Source organism: Aotus nancymaae, unplaced genomic scaffold (assembly GCF_030222135.1).
Source record: "Aotus nancymaae isolate 86718 unplaced genomic scaffold, 86718_ANA_hifiasm-v0.15.2.pri h1tg000077l, whole genome shotgun sequence".
NCBI lineage: Eukaryota > Metazoa > Chordata > Mammalia > Primates > Aotidae > Aotus > Aotus nancymaae.
The window spans coordinates 12,743,988-12,762,339 of NW_026988492.1; the positions used below are offsets into that span (position 1 = coordinate 12,743,988).

Here is an 18,352-nt window from a genome sequence, read left to right on the forward strand (position 1 = left end):
CTTCCTTGTACATCATCCTTTTTAGCACAAGTAGTTGGCTCACATGGAGAAGTAACACAGGATATCACGGAGTTAGTTGGTTATTTGTGTTGCTTGGAACACTACATCCTTCTTTCGAGGTTCAAAGTGAGGCAAGGTTTGAACACAAAGCTTGGCTTCCCAGGGCTGCCAGTGCCCAGCTCATGCAGTCAAGACATATAAAACACTTACTTATATGTGCTTTGAGTCTCACAATTCCCATCCATTGAAGGTCCACTGGTATTCTGTGTTCATGGGTATCTTAACTTTATATACAAACAGGCCAGCCAGTGATGGCATGTGTATTACATATGTATAGGCTCCGCTCAGGTGCATACTGCATTTTCCCTTTGGACTTCACTTAAAAAGCACAGATTCAAAGATAACATCATTAAGAATTACAAGATAGAGACAGGAGAACATTGACCCAGTGTGGGGCCCTGTGTGACTACATGGGTCACAGGCCCGTGAAGCTAACCCGGAATGGCTATTTCAGAGGATATCAGGTACTAAGCTATGCAAACCAAGGAAGATAATTTCAAATATTCAGAAAACACTTCCATTCTTTTGGAATGTAAATCTGAAGAACATGAATTATCAATTCAATAAATGAACTCAATTTGACAAAAAGCCAGTTTCCTAGCATCTTACTATAGCAAAGGAATATTGACTGCCCAGACAGTTTCTCCAAAATTTGGGCCAAGAATCAGGACTTGGTGAGGGCCTCCTAGGTTTACCTACATTTTTTTGAAATGAGGAGAAGAGAAAACATAGATAACTGCAACAAAGACTAACCCCCTCCTAATGTGTGTTTGCTCCTTCTCCCTTACAGAAATAGAGCTACTGATTCTTAGCTGGACATAAGGCTATTGAGAAGAAAGACTACACCTCCACAGGAGACTTAAGTTTTGTTTTTTTTTGTAGAGACAGAGTCTACCCATGTTGCCCAGGCTGGTCTTGAACTCCTGGGCTCAAGCAATCCTCCCTCTTTGGCCTCCCAAACTGCTGGGATTACAGCTGTGAGCTACTACACCTGGCCTTGATAAAATTTTACAATGAGAAGTGAGTGGAAATGTTTCGTACAATTTGCAGACTGTGTCCTTAAATAGAGTCTATGTGTGACTTTCCTACTTCCTCCTCCCTGCTACTTGGAATATATATATATGTACATGTATATTCATATATCATAGAGAGCCATTGTGGATCACTCAGAAAAGGACAACGCACTTTAGAAATCATAGCAACAAATTAGAAGAAGCCTTGTTACCTGGACAAATCTGAGTAAAAGATCCCTGAGGCCTCCCCAGAAGCAGAAGCCACCATGCTTTCTGTACAGCCTGCTGAACTGCGAGTGTATTAGCCCATTTTCACACTGCTAATATAATTTATACAGTTAAAAGGTTTAATGGACTTACAGTTCCACATGGCTGGGGAGGCCTCACAATCATGGCAGAAGGCAAGGAGGAGCAAGTCATGTCTTACATGGATGGTAGCAGGCAAAGAGAGAGAGCTTGTGCAGAAGAACTCCACTTTATAAAACCATCAGATCTTGTGAGATTTATTCACTATCATGTAAACAGCAGGAGAAAGACTTGCCCCCACAATTCAATTACCTCCCACTGGGTTACTCCCACAACAGAAAATGAATTATCAGTTCATTTTGAGTCTCACAATTCAAGATGAGATTTGTGTGGGGACACAGCCAAACCATATCAGTGAGCCAAAGAAACCTCTTTTCTTTATAAATTACCCAGTCTCAGGGTTTTTTTGTTGTTGTTCTTGGTTTTGTTTTGTTTTTAGACAGAATCTTGCTGTGTTGCCCAGGCTGGAGGGCAGTGGCACAGTCTTGGCTCACTGCAACCTCCGCCTCCTGGGTTCAAGCAATTCTCCAGTCTCAGCCCAGCTAAATTTTTTTTGTATTTTTAGTAGAGACAGGGTTTCACCATATTGGTCAGGCTGGTCTCAAACACCTGACTTCAAATGATCCACCCCCTTTCGCTTCCCAAAGTACTGGGATTACAGGCATGAGCCACCACACCCAGCTATCAGGTAGTTTTTTATAGCAATGCAGAAACAGACTAATATAGACAATTGGTACCAAAGAATGGGGCATTGCTATAAAGATATCTGAAAATGCAGTAGTGACTTTGGAACTGGGTAACAAGCAGACATTGGAATCTAAATCTCCTTTCTCCAGACTTTTGAGTAATAAATAAGTAAATAAGTTTTCCTCTTTCTAAGCTACTGTTTTTTATACATACCAAAACATATAATCTAATAAATATAAGAATAATACTCAAGAAGCTCTCATATTTGAGAAATTTTAGAGCAGCAAAAAATCATTTATTAATTCACTCAAATTTGAAACATGTCAGGCAGTTTTAATTTTTTTTTTTTGAGATGGAGTCTTGCTCTGTCATCCAGACTGGAGTGCAGTGGCTTGATCTTGGCTCACCACAACTTCCGCCTCCTGGGTTTAAGCAGTTCTCTGCCTCAGCTTCCCAAGTAGCTGGGATTAAAGGCGCGTGCCACCATGCCTGGCTAATTTTTGTATTTTTAGTAGAGATGGGGTTTCACCAACTTGGCCAGACTGGTCTTGAACTCCTGACCTTGTGATCCACCCATCTCAGCTTCCCAAAGTGCTGGGATTACAGGCCTGAGCCACCACGCCCAGCCCAGACACTGTTTTAGACATTGAGGATGCAGCTGTAAACAAGATACATAAAGTCTGCTTTCATGAGCTTACCTTCTAGAAGGGAGAGGCATCCAATCCACAAATAAATACAAAATATAGTGGGAGGTGGTAACATGACCACCAAGTAGGATGAGATCATTAAGGAGAGTCAGGAAATGCTTTTCTAATATTATATTTGGGCAGCAACATGAAGGAAGTGCTAAAATTGTAACCACTTTGTTATCTGGGAAAAGAACATTCCAGAAAGATACACCAACAAATATTAAGTGGGAAGTGGGAGCAGAATTGACAGGTTTGAAGGACAGCAAGGCCACTCTGTCTGGGGGTGAGGGAACAAGGGGAAGAGTGTAGGAGACAAGAGGGCTTAGATGGTAAGGACCTGGGATTTTCCTCTACATGAATGATCAGAGGGTTTGAGGAAGAGGAATGAAGCAATCTGAGTTATATTTTAGAAGCATTTCTGCAGAGATTAGGGAGAGAAGGCAAGAGTGGAACCAGAAAGATCAGGTGAGAGCTGATGGTGGCATGGATCAGGGTGATAGTTGCAGAGATATGGTCAGATTCTGGGAAAATTTTGAGGTTAGAGAAGATATGATTTGCTGCTGAATTGAATGGGAGGGAAAAAAGAATAACAACTCAGGAATGACTCTAAGATTTGGCCTGATCTACACTGTCTAGATAAATATTCCACTATGAATTCCAGGATGTGGATAGAGATTTGGGGAAAGGAAAGGCTTTGTATTTCTTACGACAATTACTATAAATTTAACTGCATTTACTATGACCTTGTATGTGCTAAACATACATGTATCATTTCATTTAATTTTCACAGCATTCCTATTAGATAGCTGTTATCATCCTCACTTTTATAGATGAGGACTCTGAGGTTCAAACAGATTGTGTAATTTGCCCAAGGTCATATATCTAGTGAGTGGAAGAGCCAGTATTCAAACTCACATCTGCCTAATACCAAGTCACAACTTCCAAACCACTCTTCTGTACAGTCTATGATGTTTTCACTGTCCATCAGTTTAGAGCAAGAGCTGACAGACTACGCCCCACAGGCCAAATCTGGCTCCATCCCTATTTCTATATAGCCCATGAACTAAGAAAAAAATTTTGGAAAAAAAAATCAAAACAAAATTTTTTATGACAGTATAAAATGGTATAAAACACAAACTTCAGTGTTCATAAATAAAGCTTTGCTGCAACACAGTCACACCTCTTCATTTACTTATCATCTATGGCTGTGTTTGTGCTACAATAGTAGAGTAGATTAGTGTCAACAGAGAGAGACTACATGGTCCACAAAACCTAAAATAGTTGCTATCTAGCCCTTTACAGAAAACATTTGCCAACCCTGGTTTAGAGAATGAACTCTGTTCTAACATTCATGAAATACCATGTTTGTGAAACATTTCTACTGTAGTTAATATCTCTAAAGTCAGAGAAGGTAACGCTCTGTGAGAGAGAGTTTATTTAGCCAGTTAAGGATTAATTACTCTTGCGGTTTTGTTCTACTGTGAAAGTGCAATACACAATGGACTCAGCGTCAGAGTAACAGCAAATAACCTTTGACCTCTCTCTCTCTCCCCCTCCCTCTCTCTCTCAAATAGAGACCACTCAAATAAGCTATATATTTCAGAAAACTGTGAGTTCTTGATATTTTAAAATTATTCAAGGATTTGCCTTTAGGAACTCTTTGAAAATGTTCAGTTCTCAAATTTCTAGCTTTGAAACTATATCATGCGCTGACCTATAGAAGCTAATTGCAATCAAGTTTACTTCTACTGAATGTTGATTGATGGTGAGTAACCACGATAACACTGACAAAGGAAAAGTGTTCTATAGTTGAATAAGTCACTCTATTTCTACCAGAAAATAATTACATGAGGTCTAGAAACCTGTCTCTCCTGGTAGAAAGCTTTGTAATGATCTAGTGTGGAGGAAAGTAAAAGTACAAAACAAGATAAGAGTCACATGTGAGAGTGTTTAATCTCTGTGCCAAGTACAGAAAGAAATCTGCTCTATGGTTTTTATCCATGAATCTAGAAGCAGCTGAGGCGGTGAACCTCAGTGTATGTATAAATTGCTATCATTGCTGTTGGCTTTCTCTTCCAACAAAAGCCTTATCTGAATTGAGCTGAAACAGCATGTTTTCATCCATCCCATTTGAGGCCAGTTCCAGAGAGAGTTCAGAAATCTCATCCTTGGAGTAGACTTGAAAAGAGACACGCCTGGACTGTATTTGTATGTGCATGGTAATGCCACCTAGACTCCTCTGAGAGCAGAAGCAGTTTCTCCCCTTCCTTTTGACCATGGCCAGTGACCTCTTACCACACTTAACTATGATAGCTCCTATCTAAACTTTTCTGTACTGTATTATTATATATCTACTACCTCTGCAACAGATACTTTCTCTGGGTCCAAACTTTTGCTTTAAAATGATAGGACTAGTCTCAGAGAGTCACCTATTGTATGGTTCTATTTCCATTGCATTCTTTTTTAAAAAACAGCTTTATCGAGATATGGTTCATGTGCCATGTAATTCACCCATTTAAAGTGTACAATTCAATGGCTTTTAGTATATTCACAGAGGTGCAACCATCATCACAATCAATCTTAGAACATTTTTATTAAGCCCTCCCTTCTACGTCACTTAGCCATCACCAACTGTTCCCCCATCCCACCTAGCCTATGTCAATTACTAATCTACTTTCTGTCTCTAAAGATTTGTCTATTCTGGACATTTCAAAAAGAAATGGAGTCATCGCTGTGTGATCCTTCATGCTTGGCTTCTTTCATGTGGCATATTTTCAAGGTTCATCCATGTTGTGGCATGTGTCGGTACTTTATTTCTTTTAACTGCCAAATGATATTTCATCAAACAAAATACTCCATGACACTCTTGAGATGACATTATAGACTTGGAGAACAGATGTTAGGGGTGATGGTGGGGGAGAGGTGACGTGACTGGCTATGAAAGAATAACATAAAGGATCTTTGTGATAGAAACATGATGTAACTTAACAGTGGTGAAAATCCCCACATGTGATAAAATTGCATAAAACTAAACACATGTACTTGTTCACACACACACACACACACACACACACACGAATGTATGCAAATCTGGTAACATCTGAATAAAGTTAATGGATTGCAGCACTATATGTTTTCTGGTTAGCACATTAGACCCTAGTTATGGAAGCTGTTACCATGAAAGGAAACTGCGTAAAAGGTATATGAGATTTCTTTGTATTACTTCCTGCAACTGCAGGTGAATTCATAATTTTCTCAGAATAAAAATTTTTTAAAATAATAATAGAAACTGGACAATGGTTCAAGGATGGCAGAGTAAGAACCTCTGAAAATTTATTTCTCCATAAAGCAATAAGAACACTGGCAAAAAAAAAAAAAAAAAACTGTCAAATTCAACTTTTCAGAATTCTGGAAATTAACCAAAGGCTTGCAACAGTTTGAGTGCTTATGCAAGAAAAATGGCTGAATCCTGGTAAGAATAGGGGGCTTGATGGCATTTTAACCTATTCTGTCCTCATCCTCCTCTCCCTAGCTCTAGAGTAGCCTTGAAAACAAAGAGAACTGCAATCATGGTGAAAGTCAACAACCTAGAAGCACTGGAGGGAACAAAATGTTGAAGCTCCTCCAAAGCCCCATTCCTAGATAATGGTCATTATGTGACCTGTCTGGCAGGTGCCTGGAAAATCTCACTCATAAGATTTGTCTTTATTTGACCTGACTTAGAGCTCACTCACCATGAACAGCATTTTATCCAAAGATATTTGTCAAAAACAATCAGTAGCAATTATTTAACATCACAGCTGCATGAGGCTGTGATGATAACAGCTGGGACAAACAACAAGCTGACCAAAACCTTAAAAGAAGATGCTGGGGAATGAGATATTAATAACAGGCTTTGAACAGCTCTGACATATTCCTGGGAAACTAGAAGGCTAAAATGCACAGGACTGTGTGTATGCCCAGGAAATAGCTGAGAAGGCCCTAAACCCTCACCTTGGCTAACCATCAGTCTCTGTGCAAGCAGGAAGTGAAGTTTGAAGCAGAATTGTAAACTACATGTCTGAACATTGGAGGCATGTCCCAATGCATACACAACACCCCTCAGCAAAGGCTGGCAGACTTATTGGTTCCAAGAGTTTAAGGAAATCTCTGTACAGTCATTAACTGCCCATGAATATAACCAAAAAGAGATGTCAGTGTTCACACATGAAAAGAAAAAATTAGACTTCAAAGAATGAATTCAAGAAACTCACTAAAAAACAAATAGCAACAACAACAAACCCTGAGAATTGAAGAGAAATCTGATTTTCAGATTTGTCACATTATATAATTTTAAACATCCCATTTGTAACCTAAAATTATGAGAAATGCAAAGAAATAAGGAAGTATGGACTGACAACACACAGGAAAAAAAACGAGGCAATAGAAATTGTCCCTGAGGAAGCTCAGATGGTGGAGTAACTAGGCAAAGACTTTAAATCAACTATTTTAAATATAGTCAAAGAACTCAAGGAAACTGTCTTAAAACAAACTAAAAGAAAGTATGTGAATTTTCACCAAATGGATAATATTAAAAAGAGGTAGAAATAATATTTTTAAAAAATTTTAAATTCTGAAGCTGAAAAGTATAGTAAGTGAAACGAAAATTAGCCTCTGGGGCTCAACAGAAAACTTTAGCTGGCAGAAGAATCTGCAAAACTGAAGACAGTTCATTTTGGATTATCTAGTCCAAGGAACAGAAAGAAAAAAAGAAAAAGAAACAGAAACTCAAAGACCTGTGAGACACCGTGAAGCCTACTAACATACACTAATGAGAATTCCAATGATAAAGAAAAAGGGGAAAAACAAATGTTAAAAAAATAATGGCTAAACTTCTAAAATTTGATGTAAACCATTAATCTACACATCCCAGAAGCTCAACAAACCCCAAGAAGGATAAACTCAAAGAGATACACACCCAGACACATTATAACAAAAGGGACTAAAGGCAAAGACAGAGATAATGTTGAAAGCAGCAAGAGAAAAGACACATGTCAAGTAGAAGGAATCTTTAATGAGATTAACAGCTGGTTATATATCAGAAATTGTGGAGGCCAGAAGGCAGTGGAATGAGATATTCGATGTACTGAAAGAAAACATTATCAGTTGGCCGGGCATGGTGGCTCACACCTGTAATCCCCACACTTTGGGAGGCCAAGGGAGGCAGATCACCTGCAATCAGAGTTTGAGACCAGCCTAACTGACATGGAGAAACCCCATCTCTACTAAAAATGCAAAATTAGCCAGGTGTGGTGGCCCATGCCTGTAATCCCAGCTACTCAGGAGGCTGAGGCAGGAGAATCACTTGAACCCAGGAGGTGGAGTTTGCAGTGAGCTGAGCCTGCACCCCTGCACTCCAGCCTGGGCAACAAGAGTGAAACTCTGTCAAAAAAAACAAAACAAAACACTTTCAAGAATTTTTTTTTAATCCAAAAACACTCTCTTTCAAAAATGAAGGAGAAATTAAAACATCCTCAGAAAAATAAAACTTGAGAGAATGTTTATAGTAATATTGTTTATAATATTCCCCAAATAGGAATAACTCAAATGTCCATCTACTGATGAATGGATAGACAAAAGTAATGTATCTATACAATGGAACATTATTGGGCCTGAATGAAGTACTAATACATGCTACAACACGGTTGAACCTTGAAAGCATTGCACCAAGTGAAAGAGCCAGTCACCAAAGACCACAAATATGATTCCATTTACATGAAATTTCTAGAATATGCAGATCTATGGAGACTGAAAGTAGATTAGCAGTTGCCTCAGGCTGGGGAGTTGGGTTGAGAAAAATAAGACCTGATAACTAAATGGTACAGGTTTTTTTTTTAGGAGGTGATGAAAATGTTCTAAAATTAACTGTGGTGATGATTACACAACTCCATGACTATACTAAATACTATTGGATTGTATACTTTAAATGGATGAATTGTATGGCATATGAATTATATCTCAATAAAGCTATTACCAAAAAGGGAGGAAAGGACTAAAACATAAAACTCTTAGAAGGAAACATAGGCATAAATCTTTATGACCTTGGATTAGGCTATGGTTTCCAGAAACACCTCAAGAAAAAAAACATAAATTATACTTCATCATAACTAAAATATTTTGTGCTTCAGAGGGTACCATCAAGAAAGTGAAAAAATCCACAGAATAAAGAAAATGTGTATAATAATAACTCAGATAAGGAAATTATGTTCAGGATATATAAAGAATTCTTATAACTCATCAAGAAAAAGACTTTTCAATTTACAATAAGCAAATCATTTTAGACCTTTTTCTGAAGAAGATATGCAAATATATAATAAGCATATGAAAAGATGCTTAATGGTACAGTCACTAGGAAAATACAATTAAAAATAAAATGAGATACCACTGCACACCCACTAGGATAGCTATAATTTTAAGACAGAAAATAGTAAGTGTTGGTGGGAATATAAAATGGGAACCCTCATATATTGCTGGTAGAGAGATGGAATGATATAATCACTTGGAAAACAGCTTGGCAATTCCTTAAAAACTTAAACATAGAGTTATTAAATGACCCAGAAATTTCACTGATAGGTAGGTATGCATCTTGGTCCGTTTGTGCTGCTATAACAGAATACCACAGACTGGATAATTAATAAAGAAAATAAGTTATTTTTTGACAGTTCTGGAGGCTGGGAAGACCAAGCTCAAGACACCAGCAGATTTGGTTATCTGGTGAGGGCTGCATCCTCTGGAGGGGAGGAACACTGTGTCCTTACATCATGGAAGGCTAAAAGATAAGAGAGCCCAGTGCTGCATGAAGCCTCTTGTATAAGAACTTTAATCCCGTTCACTAGGGAGAGGTTCTCATGATTCATGGTCCAACCACTCCTTAAAGATCCCACATCTTAATACTATCACACTGGCAACAACTGGATTTTGGAGCAGACACATTCAAACCATAGCAGTTATGTTTTGGTTTTAAAATGTACCATGACTCACATTTTAACCACCAGATGTATAAGAGAGTTATGAATGATATACCATGAGGTCCAGAGGTCACAAAAGAAGAGCCTGGGAAGACAGAAAAGGGTGGGAAGACAGGTCAAATTAGTACATGTATGATTAATTCAATAGTTATTCTTCCCACCGTTTCAGAGGTTTCAGAGGGCAAAATTTAAATGTTCAGCCACTGATGTCAGGAAGATACATGAATCAACCAACGTTGATCTGGTTGGGGGTCAAGGGTCTCCCTGAAGCTGGGAGTGGGTCTTTCTGAGAAGCAACGGATCCCTTTTCCTATGGAAACTATAGTCAACTAAGCACAGAAACTGTACTCAACTAAGCACATTAGGAGGATTAAAAGTTAATATGTGTTAGAGGGAACCCTTCTATCCTCCTCTTCATAGTTTCAAAGAAAGGAGAAAATATTCACTCAGTAGGAAAGAGACATATGGGAGTAACCTCCAAGGTTTTCTCTGTCCCTTCACTCACTTTTCATCATACCTGAGAAGTAATTTATTTTTGAAAGGACAGATCATGTGTGGTCCAGTCTTCTCTAGACTCTGTTGATGAAGGACACCTACTCCTTGCCCACCTTTCCTGAACCAGGATCAGCATAATCTTGTAGAGAACGGGACCTTTTAGGGATACTGATAATGGCTATAGCTCAGATTATGATTTTCAATTAAGTCTTACCAGTAATAAAGCTAGTATTTTTTGTCAGTTTGCTTGATTCCAGCATCTATTTCTTATTTGGTTTTGAGCTAAGAGGGAGAATAAAAGTTTATTACTTAATGGCCTGTAAAATTCCCCAAAACTCTTAAAAATGGAAAGCCAGATCAATCAGAAGGGTAGAGAACACCTGAGTAATTATCTTCTGTCACTGCTAGAGGTAATGGGAGCTAAGAGGTGAGCAAAGGGCATAATCAGGTGCTGTTCTCAGTGCTCTGACAGGCACCAGAAATATGTACAAGGCTCCAGGAAGTTTCTTTGTTTCTCCTGATAGTCATATCTCCTGGGTCAGTAACACAGAGACTGTCACTTCTTCCAGAAGAGCGATAGGGTTGTGGCATGTGACTGAAATATAAATACTAGATTCAGTTAACTTCCCTTCCATTTACTCAACACACATTTGTTGAGCACACATCATGCACTCATTGCATATACAAGGTGCTGGAGATGTCGAGTCAAACATGACAGATAGAGGGTCTTGTTCCTTGCAGAACTTTCCATCTGGAAAGCTCTTTGCCTCCTGATAACAGCATTTTACATCCAAAGTAAGACTGTTTTTAGCTTCAGATACCTGGGACCTGGAGGAGGAGAGAATCCTCTTTGCTCCCCAAATGCTGTCTCCAGGCCTTCCGACTCCTACTATCCTTCAAAATTCACATCATCAAACTTTCCATCTGCTGCCCCTCTGTTGCTAGCATCTATCTGTCTTGATCACTCTCCCTCAATAACTGTTGGCTTTCATACTGGGCCCACTCTCTTCTACGTCCATGCCTGTCTTCATTTTTTGATGACTCCAATGGCCTTGTGGATAATCCAGCTGAGACAGGGTGCATCTCTAATTTCCTGAGTGTTTTCTGTGTATTTTTCTCTTTTTCTGCTCTCTCTAAAACCCTGAAGGCAGTTTTCCTCTATCCCAGCACACAATGAAGAAGAAACCAAGACTCAGAGATGCCTCTGCTGCAAATATGAGACAAAAAGACTCTGACACAGGCTTACCTAGAAAGAGAGGGTAACAAAAATGGTTCGCAAAGAAGAGGAAAGCCTAGAAAGAACAGAGTTCTTGAAATGGAAACGGGGGATGAGACAGACTCAAAGTTTCAAGAACCAGGAAGTGGAGTAGACAGGACTCAATGCTGAATGAGCGTCAAGTGGGAAGGAAGCTCCCACTCATTGGGGACATCCTGTTGTTTCTGGACATTTACTAATGTCCTTGTTCAGAAGGTGGAAAACTTGGTTATCTTGTGTAGGGATAGAGTCATGGAGCAAAAATCACAACTCTGGCCAAGGTAGGACTTGGAGGTGGGCCAAGGAAGATCAGCGTTTAGCGTTTCCTAAGCCCTGTGCTGCCACACATTTGTACCATGACCTTCCAGTCCCTTGACCTCTCACCTCCAAATTTCGCTTCCTCAACCCACTTCAGTACTCACTATTATCACAATGACCTTGTCATCAGCAAGGAGCCAACCCTGTCTCCACCCTAATATGTCTCCTCTTACTACCTTTCACCAATGCACACTTTGCAAACTTCCTCCTAGTCTCTCTTCTCTGCTGTACTTTGGTAAAGCCCTAACCTGGTTAAGACCAACCATCTGCCTCTACTGTGCCTGTCCCTGAGTAGCCGAGTGTTGCTGAAGAACACATGGTCCTGCTGAACAGTCTCACTGTAAATCTATAACTGCATATCTCAAATAGTACTCAGTACTTCCCAGGATCCTCTTACATCCCTGAAATATTTTCTTTTCCAACTCCAAGCTGGCTATGTAATACCTTCTTTCCCATCACATAACTTACGTATACCCCCTCTTCCTTTACCTCATTTCATCAGAAAAGACCTTCTTCAACCCTCTTTCACTAAAGTCACTGTCTTACCTGCCCATACCCCACCTCACCCCTCTCTCTGCCATCTCCTCCCAGTGGTTCTGGACCCTGTCCTGTTTCTTGTGCTCAAGACTGCTTCTACAGTTCCTCTAGATTTTTCCTGCCAGCATCCAAACATGCTGTAATCTGCCATAATAGAACAACAATAACAGACCAGGCATGGTGACTCACATCTGTAATCCCAGTACTTGGAGGGGCCCAGGCAGGCAGATCACTTGAGGTCAGGAGTTTGAAACCAGCCTGGGAAATTTGGTGAAACTCCATCTCTTCTTGAAAATACAAAAATTAGCAGGGTGGCAGGGGCCTGTAATCCCAGCTACTCCGAAGGCTGATAGGAGAATTGCTTTAAGCCAGTGAGGGGTGAAGGTTGCAGTGAGCTGAGATCATGCCACTGCACTCCAGCCTGGGCAACAGAGCAAGACTCAGTCTCAAAACAAACAAACAACATCTTATTTGGCATCATGGCACCTTTCAAATTCCCCTCTCATTCCTGTGGTCCCTTTCAAAGCACAGCATTTTGAGGGCAGTGACTACAATTACTGTTTCCACTTCTTCCTGTCATACCCTGTCTTCAATCCACTCCATCCAGTTTCCATCCATATCACACCAGGGAGACTGCTCTTGTTGAGATCTCTGCTGTCCTTTGTGTTCCCAACCCCAGGATCTCATCTCTGCACTTATAACTTTTTAATTTTTAATTTTTTAGAGACAGGGTCTCTGTTGCCCAGGCTGGAGTGCAATGGTGCAGTCATAGCTCACTGCAACCTTGAACTCCTGGGCTTCAGTGATCCTCCCACCCCAACCTCCCAAGTAGCTGGGACTACAAGTCTGTGCCACAACACCTGGCTAATTTTTGTGATTTTTATAGAAATGAGGTTTTGCCTTGTTGCTCAGGCTGGTCTCCAACACCTGGGCTCCAGCAATCCTCCAGCCTCAGCCTCCCAAAGTGCTGGAATTACAGGTCTGAGCCAGCACGCCTGGTCTTGCATTTAACTTACTCTCCTGCACACGCATTGTACACAGTGAACTTCTCTATCTCCCCTTCTTCATTTTGCTTCCAGGGCACACTGTTTGTTATTCTCAGACCTTGCTCACTATACCTTGTCAGTCTTTCTTGGCCTCTTTTTTTTCCTTTCCTTTAAACAAATGGTCTCTCCAAAAGGGCACAGTCCAAGAAGAAAACATTAGATCTTCTATTTTTTTTTCCCCTGAAAAAATAAAGAAGAAATTAAACTTTAGTAATATGTAATACACATTTTATACTGATGCCCTTTCTTGGTTGGGATTTCAGAGAATTACATATCACAAATGCTACACAGGGTAAGGGAAGAGTGGATTTTCCAACAATCAGAGTGGTTACAATGGTATGCTGTAGTTTCTGGGTACACAGTTGTGTGGATTTGTGGATTATATATTTTTAAATTTTTTTATTAAGATAAAATAAACATAATGTGGAATGTACCATTTTAGGGATTTGTAAGTGTACAGTTCAGTGACATTAAGTGCATTCACATTGTTGTCTGACCACACCACCATCCATCTCCAGAACTCTTTTACTTTATCCAACTGTACCAATTAAACACTAACTCCCCATTCTCCCTTCCCCCAACCCCCCGGCAACCACCATTTTACATTCTGTATCTATGAATCTGACTACTCTAGGTACTTGTATGGTGTACAAATCATACAGTATTTGTACTTTTGTGCTTGACTTATTTCACTTATCATAACGTCTTTAAGCCTCATCTACGTTGTAGTATGTGTCAGAATTTCATTTCTTTTTGAGGCTGAATGATATTCCACCTTATGTATATGCCACATTTTGTTTATCCATTCATCCATCAACAGACATTTGGATTTCTTCCACTTCTTGGTTATAGTGAATAATGGTGCTACATAAATGGGTATACAAATATCTGTTTGAGTCCTTGCTTTAAATTCTTCTGGGTGTATACCCCGGAGTGAAATCGCTAGATCGTTTGTTAACTCTATGTTGAATAGAGAACTGCCATACTGTTTTCCTATGGCAGTTGAACCATTTTACATTCCCACTAGTAATGCACAAAGGTTCCAATGTCTCCATGTTCTCCCAACACTTCCATTTTCCATTTTGTTTTGTTTATAACAGGCATACCAATGTGTGCAAAGGGATTTCTCATTGAAGTTTTGATTTGCATTTCCTTCATGTTAAGTGATGTTGGATATTTTTTCATGTGCTTGTGGCCATCTATGTATCTTCTTTGAAGATACATTGATTCGAATCCTTAGCTCATTTGGGGGTTGTTTTTGTTGTTGTTATAGCATTGCTCTTTATGTAATCTGGATATTAATCCCTTATCAGGCATATGATTTGCCTTTTTGCTTTGTTGATGGTAACCTTTAATGCACAAAATGTTTTAATTTTGATAAATTTCAATTTACCTATTTTTCTCCTTTGTTGCCTGTACTATTGGTATCATGTCCAAGAAATAATTGCCAAATCCCCCTGTATTTTAAGAGCTATAGTTTTACCTATTATGTTTAGATCTTTGATTCATTCCCACTGCATCTTGCACTTCCCAGGTTCAAATGATTCTTGTGCCTCAGCATCCTGAGTAGCTGAGATTACAGGCGCCTGCCACACACCTGGATAATTTTTGTATTTGTAGTAGAGACGGGGTTTCACCATGTTCACCAGGCTGGTCTCAACACCTGACCTCAGGTGATCCATCTGCCTTGGCCTCCCAAAGTGCCAGGATTACATGTGTGAGCCACCATCCTGGCTGATTAATTTTAAGCTAATATTTTTATGTGATGTGAAGGAAGGGTTTAACTTTATTATTTTGCATGTAGATATTCAGTTTTCCCTGCACTATTTGTTGAAGACTGTTCTTTTCCCATTGAATGGTCTTAGCACCCTTATGGAATATCATTTGATTATATGGTATATGAGAAGGGTTATTTCTGGTACCATTTGACCATAGGGTATATGGGATGGTTATTTCATATACCATAAGGTATATGATAAGTGTTATTTCTCTCTTTTATTTCATTGGTCTATATGTCTGTCTTTATGCCAGTACCACACTGCTTTCATTACTGTAGCTTTGTAGTAAATTTTGAAATCAGGAATTGTGAGTGAGTCCTCCAACTCTGTTCTTTAAAGATTGTTTTGGCTATTTGGAATCCTTTGAGATTCCACATGAATTTTACTATGGATTTTTCTCTTTTTGTAAAAACCATTGGTGAGATTTTGATAGGGATTGCAACTGACTCTGTAGATCGCAATGCATAGTATTGACATCTTCACAATATTGTCTTCCAATCCATGAACACAGGATGTCTTTCCATTTATTAGTGTTGTCTTTCTTTCTTTCTGTTTTTTTTTTTTTTTTTTGAGATGGAGTTTCACTTTTGTTGCCCAGGCTGGAGTGCAGTGGCATGATCTCAGCTCACCACAACCTCTGCCTCCCAGGTTCAAGAGATTCCCCTACCTCAGCCTCTGAAGTAGCTGGGATTACAGGCATGTGCCACCATGCCCAGCTAATTTTTTGTATATTTTAGTAGAGATGGGGTTTCTCCATATTGGTCAGGCTGGTCTCAAATTCCTGACCTCAGGTGATTCACCTGCCTCGGCCTCCCAAAGTGCTGGGGTTACAGGCATGAGCCACCACAACTGGCCATCTTTCATTTGTTTCAGCAATGTTTTATAGGTTTTATAATTCTTTTCCCCCAGCTTGGTTAAGTGTATTCCTAAATTTTTTATTCTTTTTGATGCTATTGAAAATAGGATTGTTTTATAAATTTCCTTTTTAGGTTGTTTATTGTTAGATAGAAACATAACTGATTTTTGTGTGATTATTTTGTATCCTGCGACTTTGCTGAATTCACTAGTTCTAATTGTGTGTGTGTGTGTGTGTGTGTGTGTGTGTAAATTTAGGCTTGCATTTACCTTTGACTTTTCCCTTTCTTTCTTCTCTCTTACCTGTACATGCAAATAACCACCAGCTTATTTCAGTTTGTTTTGATTTCACAATGTTTCTGATCTTTGACTCTCTCTTTAGTCTCCATAAAACCGATGTGATCAAATAACATTTGTATGCAGAATGTCTGGGGCAGTATGTGAAGAATTCATTTTCTAAAATAGTCATTTTATCTTGCTTTCCTACTGAAAACTCTGGGAATTTCATGCAACAGTAGATGTCCCAGTCTACTCCCTCCTCATCTCAGAGGTAGCACTAGTAGCTAAAAGCTTAGGCTCTGGGGTCAGGAGGACTTGGTGGAAGTGGAGATGCTGTGTAGTAGCTGTGTAACTGTAGTTATGTTACTCAGAACTGCTCGTTCTCTTTTTTCAACTGGAAACTGGTGATCATAATAATAACTCCCTTGTAGGGTTACTAGGGGACTTAAATGTTATAATGAATGTAAAGCATTTAGTGAAATGCTGTCTTTCTTGTCTTCTCTCCCTTTGAGACCTTTAGCGTGACTGTTACTCCAAAGAGGCAGATGAAACTGATCTCCTGCCTTCTCTTATCTGTGTTACTCTTTTGGCGCTTACCACCTACTTCCTTGTACTGTTTATTATCTTTGTGTGTATATCCATGTTATCTTTCCTACAAAATTGTAAATTCTCCAAGGGCTGAGAGCTTGTCTTTTTTTTTTTCTTCTTGTGTTTGTGGCATGTTGTAACACAATGCCTTACGACATGGTAAAAGCTAAGTCAATATTTGCTGTTTAATTGTTTGACATGATGAAATCCTTCATTGCCTGATTTTCAACATCTTGAGAACTAATATTTCATTTATTTTATCTGTATTTTTTTTCAGTGTTTCAGACTTCTGATATTCCATCTTGGATTTTTAAAAGCTGACAACATTTAAAGATCACTAACAAGAAAGTAATAAAGACATTACTTTCTGGAAACCAACTGAGTGTATTTCAAACTATATTTTTATCAAAAGTAGGGGAAAAAAAGATAGATGAGGGTGGCCAGATAATATACCCAGTTATATCTGAATATTGGATAAACAACAAATGATTTTTTCATATATCTCATGCAATAGTTGCTTATCTGACATTCAAATTTAATTAGGTATCCTGTATTTTTATTTGCTAAATCTGACAACCCTACCATGAAGCCTTTAAGTTTCAGAGATAAAGAAAAATGGGAACGAGCATTATTCTTTGTGGAAATGAGACTATTGCTCTGTATTTAAAACAAAGTGTTTCTGTGTCAGAATACAGCATGAGAGGTCATTGGTCTTTACCATAACTATGGCATTATGTAAGATATGTGATGATAAAGCTAATGAATGATAACATTAACTGAAAATATTAACAAACATTGCTTTTGCATATAAATGAAAACATTTTTTCTGTGAAATGTAATTTTTACTAAATGAAAGAACTGATTGGGCTTAAAAATCTTTTCTAGTGAATATATAAAATTATCATAGCATTTGCATACCTCTGTCCTCCTGGAAATACTGCTGCTCAGTGTGTTGAAGGCATGACCTCAGACTTGCAGGACAAATCTTAAGACATTATCTGTGACAAGTCCTACTGCAACTGAGAAGAACATAATATAAATCAGAACATCTCAGCTATATTTACTCAAGATGGCAGTGAGAATTTTTATGTGATTGAAGAACTTTTGGACATATTATTCATTATGGCACCATATTAGTATCTAACTTGTTTTTAAAAGTCGTGAATAGTTTAATACATACTAACAAAAAATGAGTAACTTTAAGCAGTGTTTCTGTGGAGTCAGAGTTACCTTGGACTTATTACCAATGTAACCAATGCTTTGCATCAATAGCCGGTGAGTCCATTAATCACATCCTTTACCAAGTCTTTCACCCTGCCCTGGGTGGTGAAACATGGATGTCATCTTGGAAGTAGTAGCTTACTCAGAGCTGGATACTTTCCTATAGCTTGAACATGAACAATTCTCCAGTTTACTTGATTGTTTTTTCGTAGGAATCT

At 38.9% G+C, this 18,352-nt stretch overlaps 1 long non-coding RNA gene across 1 annotated transcript; it reads right to left on the reverse strand.

Annotated features, from left to right (window-relative positions):
- Positions 1 to 5,021: 5,021 nt before the first annotated feature.
- On the reverse strand, positions 5,022 to 13,589 carry LOC105715712 (uncharacterized). Its single transcript, XR_010339479.1, has 2 exons — positions 13,486 to 13,589; positions 5,022 to 9,847 (listed from the first exon to the last, which is right to left on the reverse strand). It is a non-coding gene; the product is annotated as an uncharacterized LOC105715712 (long non-coding RNA).
- Positions 13,590 to 18,352: the final 4,763 nt, after the last annotated feature.